The sequence below is a fragment of the Pseudophryne corroboree genome, chromosome 1, assembly GCF_028390025.1.
Source record: "Pseudophryne corroboree isolate aPseCor3 chromosome 1, aPseCor3.hap2, whole genome shotgun sequence".
NCBI classification, from domain to species: domain Eukaryota; kingdom Metazoa; phylum Chordata; class Amphibia; order Anura; family Myobatrachidae; genus Pseudophryne; species Pseudophryne corroboree.
The window spans coordinates 236397137-236407076 of NC_086444.1; the positions used below are offsets into that span (position 1 = coordinate 236397137).

Consider the following 9940-nt stretch of genomic DNA (forward strand, 5'->3'; position numbering starts at 1 on the left):
GAGCATCCCCTGTGTGTGGGCTGTGTGTCGGTACGTTTGTGTCGACATGTATGAGGAGGAAAATGATGTGGAGGCGGAGAAAATTGCCTGTAATAGGGATGTCACCCCCTAGGGGGTCGACACCTGATTGGATGAACTGCTGGAAGGAATTACATGACAGTGTCAGCTCTTTACAAAAGACAGTGATTGACATGAGACAGCCGGCTACTCAGCTTGTGCCTGTCCAGACGTCTCATAGGCCGTCAGGGGCTCTAAAGCGCCCGTTACCTCAGATGGCAAATACAGACGCCGACACGGATACTGACTCCAGTGTCGACGGTGAAGAGACAAATATGACTTCCAGTAGGGCCACACGTTACATGATTGAGGCAATGGAAAATGTTTTACACATTTCTGATAATACGAGTACCACCAATAGGGGTATTATGTTCAGTGAGGAAAAACTACCTGTAGTTTTCCTGAATCTGAGAAATTAAATGAGGTGTGTGATGAAGCGTGGGTTTCCCCGATAAAAAAACTGATAATTTCTAAAAAGTTATTGGCATATATCCTTTCCCGCCAGAGGTTAGGGTGCGTTGGGAAACACCCCCTAGGGGGGATAAAGCGCTCACACGCTTGTCAAAACAAGGGCTCTACCCTCTCCTGAGATGGCCGCCCTTAAGGATCCTGCTGATAGAAAGCAGGAGGGTATCCTAAAATGTATTTACACACATACTGGTGTTATACTGCGACCAGCAATCGCCTCAGCCTGGATGTGCAGTGCTGGGTTGGCGTGGTCGGATTCCCTGACTGAAAATATTGATACCCTAGATAGGGACAGTATATTATTGCCTGTAGAGCATTTAAAAGATGCATTTCTATATATGGGTGATGCACAGCGGGATATTTGCCGACTGGCATCAAGAGTAAGTGCGCTGTCCATTTCTGCCAGAAGAGGGTTATGGACACGACAGTGGTCAGGTGATGTGGATTCCAAATGGCATATGGAAGTATTGCCTTATAAAGGGGAGGAGTTATTTGGGGTCGGTCTTTCAGACCTGGTGGCCACGGCAACAGCTGGGAAATCCACGTTTTTACCCCAGGTCGCCTCTCAACATAAGAAGACGCCGTATTATCAGGCGCAGTCCTTTCGTTCCCATAAGGGCACGTGGACAAAAGGTTCCTCATTTCTGCCCCGTGATAGAGGGAGAGGGAAACGGCTGCAGAAATCAGCCAGTTCCCAGGAACAGAAGCCCTCTCCCGCCTCTGCCAAGCCCTCAGCATGACGCTGGGGCTTTACAAGCAGACAGGGAGGCAGTGTTGGAAGCCATTCACAAGCTGTATTCCCAGCAGGTGATAATTAAGGTACCCCTACTGCAACAGGGAAAGGGGTATTACTCCACACTGTTGTGGTACCGAAGCCGGACGGCTCGGTGAGACCGATTTTAAATCTAAAATCTTTGAACACTTACATACAGAGGTTCAATTTTAAGAGAAGGGGACTACATGGTGTCTCTGGACATCAAGGATGCTTACCTTCATGTCCAAATTTACCCTTCTCACCAAGGGTACCTCAGGTTTGTGGTACAGAACTGTCACTATCAGTTTCAGACGCTGCCGTTTGGATGGTCCACGGCACCCCGGGTCTTTACCAAGGTAATGGCCGAAATGATGATACTCCTTCGAAGGAAGGGAGTTTTTAGTTATCCCTTACTTGGACGATCTCCTGATAAGGGTAAGATCCTGGGAACAGTTGGAGGTCGGTGTAGCACTATCTCAGGTAGTGTTGCGACAGCACGATTGGATTCTCAATATTCCAAAATCGCAGCTGGTTCCGACGACTCGTCTTCTGTTCCTAGGGATGATTCTGGACACAGTTCAGAAAAAGGTGTTTCTCCCGGAGGAGAGAGCCAGGGAGTTATCCGAGCTAGTCAGGAACCTCCTAAAACCGAGCCAAGTCTCAGTGCATCAATGCACAAGGGTTCTGGGAAAAATGGCAGCTTCCTACGAAGCAAAGCCATTCGGCAGATTCCACACAAGAACTTTCCAGTGGGACCTGCAGGACAAATGGTCCGGGTCGCATCTTAAGATGCATCAGCGGATAACCCGGTCACCAAGGACAAGGGTGTCCATCCTGTGGTGGTTGCAGAGTGCTCATCTTCTAGAGGGCCGCAGAGTCGGCATTCAGGACTGGGTCCTGGTGACCACGGATGCCAGCCTGCGAGGCTGGGGAGCAGTCACACAGGGAAAAAATTTCCAGGGCTTATGGTCAAGCCTGGAGACATCTTTTCACATAAATATCCTGGAGCTAATGGCCATTTACAATGCTCTCAGCTTAGCAAGACCTCTGCTTCAAGGTCAGCCGGTGTTGATCCAGTCGGACAACATCACGGCAGTCACCCATGTAAACAGACAGGGTGGCACAAGAAGCAGTCAATGGCAGAAGCTGCAAGGATTCTTCGCTGGGCGGAAAATCATGGGATAGCACTGTCAGCAGTATTCATTCCGGGAGTGGACAACTGGGAAGCAGACTTCCTCAGCAGGCACGGCCTCCACCCGGGAGAGTGGGGACTTCACCCAGAAGTCTTCCACATGATTGTAAACCATTGGGAAAAACCAAAGGTGGACATGATGGCGTCCCGCCTAAACAAAAAATTGGACAGGTATTGCGCCAGGTCAAGGGACCCTCAGGCAATAGCTGTGGATGCTCTGGTAACACCGTGGGTGTACCAGTCAGTGTATGTGTTCCCTCCTCTTCCTCTCATACCAAAAGTACTGAGAATTATAAGACGGAGGGGAGTAAGAACTATACTCGTGGCTCCGGATTGGCTAAGAAGGACTTGGTACCCGGAACTTCAAGAGATGCTCACGGAGGACCCGTGGCCTCTACCTCTAAGAAGGGACCTGCTCCAGCAAGGACCCTGTCTATTCCGAGACTTACCGCGGCTGCGTTTAACGGCAGGGCGGTTTAACGCCGGATCCTGAAGGAAAAAGGCATTCCGGATGAAGTCATCCCTACCCTGATCAAGCCAGGAAGGATGTAACCGCAAAGCATTAACACCGCATTTGGCGAAAATATGTTGCGGGGTGCGAGGCCAGTAAGGCCCCGATGGAGGAATTTTCAACTAGGTCGATTCCTGCATTTCCTGTAAACAGGAGTGTCTATGTGCCTAAAATTGGGGTCCATTAAGGTTCAAATTTCGGCCCTGTCAATTTTCTTCCAGAAAGAACTAACTTCAGTTCCTGAAGTTCAGACGTTTTGTAAAAGGGGTACTGCATATACAGCCTCCTTTTGTGCCTCCAGTGGCACCTTGGGATCTCAATGTAGTTTTGGGGTTCCTTAAGTCATATTGGTTTGACCCACTTGAGTCTGTGGAGTTAAAATATCTCACATGGAAAGTGGTCATGTTGTTGGCCCTGGCCTCGGCCAGGCGCGTGTCAGAATTGGGGGCTTTATCCTGTAAAGGCCCTTATCTGATCTTCCAGACAGGGCGGAATTGAGGACTCATCCTCAATTTCTCCCTAAGGTGTTTTCAGCGTTTCACGTGAACCAGCCTATTGTGGTACCTGCGGCTACTAGGGACTTGGAGGACTCCAAGTTGCTGGACGTAGTCAGGGCCCTGAAAATATATGTTTCCAGGACGGCTGGAGTCAGAACATCTGACTCGCTGTTTATCCTGTATGCACCCAACAAGCTGGGTGCTCCTGCTTCTAAGCAGACTATTGCTCGTTGGATTTGTAGCACAATTCAGCTTGCACATTCTGTGGCAGGCCTGCCACAGCCAAAATCTGTAAAAGCCCATTCCACACGGAAAGGGGCTCATCTTGGGCGGCTGCCCGAGGGGTCTCGGCTTTACAACTTTGCCGAGCAGCTACTTGGTCAGGGGCAAACACGTTTGCTAAATTCTACAAATTTGATACCCTGGCTGAGGAGGACCTGGAGTTCTCTCATTCGGTGCTGCAGAGTCATCCGCACTCTCCCGCCCGTTTGGGAGCTTTGGTATAATCCCCATGGTCCTTATGGAGTTCCCAGCATCCACTAGGACGTCAGAGAAAATAAGAATTTACTTACCGATAATTCTATTTCTCATAGTCCGTAGTGGATGCTGGGCGCCCATCCCAAGTGCGGATTGTCTGCAATACTTGTACATAGTTATTGTTACAAAAATCGGGTTATTGTGGTTGTGAGCCATCTTTCCAGAGGCTCCTCTGTTATCATGCTGTTAACTGGATTCAGATCACAGGTTGTACGGTGTGATCGGTGTGGCTGGTATGAGTCTTACCCGGGATTCATAAATCCTTCCTTATTGTGTACGCTCGTCCGGGCACAGTATCCTAACTGAGGCTTGGAGGAGGGTCATAGGGGGAGGAGCCAGTGCACACCAGGTAGTCCTAAAGCTTTACTTTTGTGCCCAGTCTCCTGCGGAGCCGCTATTCCCCATGGTCCTTACGGAGTTCCCAGCATCCACTACGGACTATGAGAAATAGAATTATCGGTAAGTAAATTCTTATTTTCTAATCAATGAAATAGTTCAATACAGGTGTCTCCATTGATATATTAAGAGGGAAGTCCAGGTAGAGAGCATTTTGTCCCTCTTGGAATTGGTTATGTTGGGAAATATGCACTATTTAATATACCCCCCCCCCCCCCCCCCCCAAGACCCCTTATCTTAAGTGCCCTTGGCCCCACTAAGGCTTAATCCAGCACTGACGGGGATACTTACATGGGTGACACATAGTTGTGAGTACATGTGCAGAGATAGAAGGGGTGGTTTAGGAGGAAAGCCGTTAGGCTTTGATAAAGAAATAGGTTTTAGGATGTTTTAAAAATGTGTTAAGATTTGTTGATGGAAAGTCTAATAGGGAGAGAGTGAGTTCCAGTGGTGGGGAACAGCCCATGAGAAGTCTTGGAGGTGAGAGTGGTAAATTTGGAAAAGAGGCAGAAATCATTGACAAAGCAGAGTAGACTGGCAGGAGTAAAGAGGGAGAGAAGATCAGAGATGTAGAGGACAGAGGATTAGCTCACTTGCAGGGATTTCTAGGTAAGTGTGAAGAGCATGGAGTACTCTGTAGGGAAAGGGGAGCCAGTACAGAATGGGAATGCAGATACAAAGTGGTTGTAGAGCAAAATAACCTGAGATAACCGTGATAGGGTCTTTTAAATATTTATGTCAGAACTGCTGACTTACATTGGGTGAGGTTGCAATTTTCATTACAGGTTTTTGCACTTTCCTACCTTATGTTTAGATCTCTTTTATTAACACTAGTAATTTGGTTGAGGTGTTGCTCTAATATTTGCTAAATTTAAGATTTTAGTGTTTATAATACAGAGTTCAGTTCTTACAATTGCTTGAAAACTATATTGCCCCATGTCAGCCTCTGTAATGATCTCTGAGTGTCGGATGATGTGAATGCAGAGTGACAGCCAGCTGCTAATTGGATAGCCACTATGCTCTTCCAGTCAGGAGCTGTCATTTCTATTCATAGTCCCCCCTCTGATGCTCAGAGATCATTACAGAGCCCCAGAGGAATGATTCCCACCTATATATAGTGTTGGCAAAAGAGACGGTTTAAAAAGATAATGATGTAAGACTGATAATTTATTTTATGTATTTATTGCATTTAACAATATAGTAGAAATTGGAGAGTAGCAGAATAAATGCAATATTGTCTTAAGGTCAAAGTTGAATTTGGGTGCAGGGAAAACATATTGAGAGCCATAGTGAGTACGTAGCATACATAAAATAGAGCTTAACCAGTTGGATCAGATACTCATACAAAAGTGAGATCTCATAGACACAGAGTAAGTGGGCATACATGAGTCAGGGCCAGAGGGCCAAGCTGGTAAACAAAGGAAATGGAGGTCAGGAAGCCGGCTAATTAATAACAATGGAAAGAACAAATTAAGGGCCTAATTCAGACCTGAACGCAGCTGCGCGTCTGTACACAGTGGCTGCATTCGAGTGGTCTGTGCACTCACACTGGCCGCAGTGTGCGTGCGCGAACTTACACATTGTGGCCGCATCCAGGAAGGATGCGGTTGAAGTGTGATTTACAGTGGCGGCCTTCGGGGGGCTTGTGCGACATTGGGGGGGGGGCATTCTGAATGGGAACGTCCGGGAACGTTTTCAGGGAGGCTGCATGACATCTCGCAGCCACTCTGATTAAAAAAAACGCTGGTGAGCCTGACAGCACGTAGAGAAACGGTTGGTTGAGTCTGCACAGGATCACTCAATATATACACACAATTGTCGTCTGAATTGATTTTGTTAGAGCTGTAGCTCTAACATGAAATTAAATAAACCAACATATGGCCAGGTACTCTGGTAATAATTAAGATTCGTCGCTGGGTTGGCGGTGCTCCCAGAAAATAGTTCAGTAAACTACTTGTGAAAATGGGGAGATGGTTCCCGTATAGTACCGGAACCAAAAAGAGAAAAGAAGAAAGACTATTAGGGAAATTTACCAAGCTCCCGATTTTGACCGAGATGGTGTTTTTTCTTCAAAGTGTCATCTCGGGAATTAACTAAACTCAAATCACGGCAGTGATGAGGGCATTCGTATTTTTTTGGAACTCAAAGAAAAAAATTACGAATGAATACACCATCGGTCAAATATGCCTGTAATTTGGTAGAACTCGGTAATTTACTAAAAAGTGTAATTCACAAACACTGCCGGCAATAGCCAAACACTGCCGTGAAAAAATACAAATCGTAAAAAAGTGCTAAAATAAAACAGACCTGCTTTTTTTTACCGTGTTCTGATAGGCATGCACGGATCCATGAAATCCGTGCATGTTTATCAGTGGGAAGGGGTGGGAAAGTGTTAAATTTGTTGAAAAAAAATGCGTAGGGTCCCCACTCCTAAGCAAAACCAGCCTCGGGCTCTTTGAGCCGGTCCTGGTTGAAAAAATATGGGGGGAAAAATGACAGGGGTTCCCCCATATTTAATCAACCAGCACCGGGCTCTGCGCCTGGTCCTGGTTCCAAAAATACGGGGGACAAAAAGCGTAGGGGTCCCCCGTATTTCTGAAACCAGCACCGGGCTCCACTAGCCAGATACATAATGCCACAGCCGGGGGACACTTTTATATTGGTCCCTGCGGCCCTGGCATTACATACCCAACTAGTCACCCCTGGCCGGGGTACATTGGAGGAGTGGGAACCCCTTAAATCAAGGGGTCCCCCCTCCAGCCACCCAAGGGCCAGGGGTGAAGCCCGAGGCTGTCCCCCCCATCCAAGGGCGGCGGATGGGGGGCTGATAGCCTTTTTGTCAAAATGTGAATATTGTTTTTAGTAGCAGTACTACAAGTCCCAGCAAGCCTCCCCAGCAAGCTGGTACTTGGAGAACCACAAGTACCAGCATGCAGAGGAAAACCGGGCCCGCTGGTACCTGTAGTACTACTACTAAAAAAATACCCCAATAAAAACAGGAGACACACACCTTGAAAGTAAAAGTTTAATACATACATCCACACCTCCAAACATACATACTTACCTATGTTCACACGAGGGTCGGTCCTCTTCTCCATGTAGAATCCATGGGGTACCTGTGGGAAAAATTATACTCACATAATCCAGTGTAGATCGGTCCTCTTCTGTTCTTTTTGTAATCCACGTACTTTACAAAATAAAAAAACGGACACCGACCACGCACTGAAAGGGGCCCCGTGTTTTCACATGGGACCCCTTTCCCCGACTGCCAGGAACCCCCCCTGACTTCTGTCTAAGAGGGTTCCTTCAGCCAATCAGGGAGCGCCACATCGTGGCACCCTCCTGATTGGCTGTGTGCTCCTGTAGTGTCTGTCAGGCAGCACACGGCAGTTATACAATGACCGAAAGTAACCTCACCGCTGACCACAAAGTTCCCACCATTGGTTACAATGGAGCGCATAGGCGCTACATTGTATCACTGCCGTGTACTGCCTGACAGACACTACAGGAGCACACAGCCAATCAGGAGGGTGCCACGACGTGGTGCTCCCTGATTGGCTGAAGGAACCGTCTTAGACAGAAGTCAAGGGGGGTTCCTGGCAGTCGGGGAAAGGGGTCCCATGTGAAAACATGGGGCCCCTTTCAGTGCGTGGTCGGGTGTCCGTTTTTTTATTTTGCAAAGTACGTGGATTACAAAAAGAACAGAAGAGGACCGATCTACACTGGATTATGTGAGTATAATTTTTCCCACAGGTACCCCATGGATTCTACATGGAGAAGAGGACCGACCCTCGTGTGAACATAGGTAAGCATGTATGTTTGGAGGTGTGGATGTATGTATTAAACTTTTACTTTCAAGGTGTGTGTCTCCTGTTTTTATTGGGGTATTTTTTTAGTAGTAGTACTACAGGTACCAGCGGGTCCGGTTTTCCTCCGCATGCTGGTACTTGTGGTTCTCCAAGTACCAGCTTGTGGGGGAGGCTTGCTGGGACTTGTAGTACTGCTACTAAAAACAATATTCACATTTTGACAAAAAGGCTATCAGCCCCCCTTCTGCCGCCCTTGGATGGGGGGGGACAGCCTCAGGCTTCAACCCTGGCCCTTGGGTGGCTGGAGGGGGGGACCCCTTGATTTAAGGGGTTCCCACTCCTCCAGGGTACCCCGGCCAGGGGTGACTAGTTGGGTATGTAATGCCAGGGCCGCAGGGACCAATATAAAAGTGTCCCCCGGCTGTGGCATTATGTATCTGGCTAGTGGAGCCCGGTGCTGGTTTCAGAAATACGGGGGACCCCTACGCTTTTTGTCCCCCGTATTTTTGGAACCAGGACCAGGCGCAGAGCCCGGTGCTGGTTGATTAAATATGGGGGAACCCCTGTCATTTTTTCCCCCATATTTTTTCAACCAGGACCGGCTCAAAGAGCCCGAGGCTGGTTTTGCTTAGGAGGGGGGACCCCACGCATTTTTTATTTTTATTTTTAACAATGTTTTATTTTTTACGAAAGGTGCACAATGAAGCCCAGCACGGATCTCACAGATCCGGCCGAGATTCATTGTGTTAAAGTCGGCAGTGTTTTACAATTCACTCCCGTAAAACACTGCCAAAAAATACGAATGACATCGACATCGGTAAATACGAAAATGCAGAATACGACAGCTTAGTAAATTAGTCGTAATAAATTCAAAAAGTTGCAAATTTACACTTTCAATGTCATTCGTGTTTGAACTTTAACCTCATTCGGAAAAATACGAATTTTAGTAAATTTACCCCTATGTGTCTATTCTGGGGCACACTTTAATTGTGAGATGAAAATGATTGGTGTTGATTATTTGGTTAAAATATAACTTTTATTAATGTCCCTCATAAAATAATGGCTAGAAAGCGACAAGGAAAAAAAATGACAATAGCAATGTATGTAACAAGAAATATTAATATCTGAACTGAACCAGCATAAATTGGTCTAAATATTGGAACTACTGGCGTAATGGCTCAATGAGCGAAAATATATGTCCGATGTAGACAGTAGGTCTCTTCTTCCTGAGTGTTAATACAATAAGTGATATAATAGAGAGATATGATAGGAAGAGAGAAACAGGGAAAGCAAATGCTCCGGGCTCTACCCAATTCACTATTGAAGTTTGAGCTGGAAAGAATGTGCAAATGTTTGGTTCTGGGTCCTGTGTCCTTGGGTTGGATTAAAATACCTGCGGTACCTGGTATTCTCTGGTGGTCTCCCACCCAGGTACTGACCTGAACCACAGTGCTTGGCTTCCAAGATCAGACGAGGTTGGGCATACTCAGTGTGGTTTGACCGCAGGTAAGTATATCACCCCGGATGGCACTGAGAACTAGAGATGTGCACTTGAAATTTTTCGGGTTTTGTGTTTTGGTTTTGGGTTCGGTTCAGCGGCCGTGTTTTGGGTTCGACCGCGTTTTGGCAAAACCTCACCGAATTTTTTTTGTCGGATTCGGGTGTGTTTTGGATTCGGGTGTTTTTTTCAAAAAACACTAAAAAACAGCTTAAATCATA

General features: G+C 47.0%; 1 pseudogene; it reads right to left on the bottom strand.

Annotated features, from left to right (window-relative positions):
- Positions 1-9611: 9611 nt before the first annotated feature.
- Positions 9612-9729, bottom strand: LOC134950988 (5S ribosomal RNA; annotated as a pseudogene).
- Between the last annotated feature and the right edge of the window lie 211 nt (positions 9730-9940).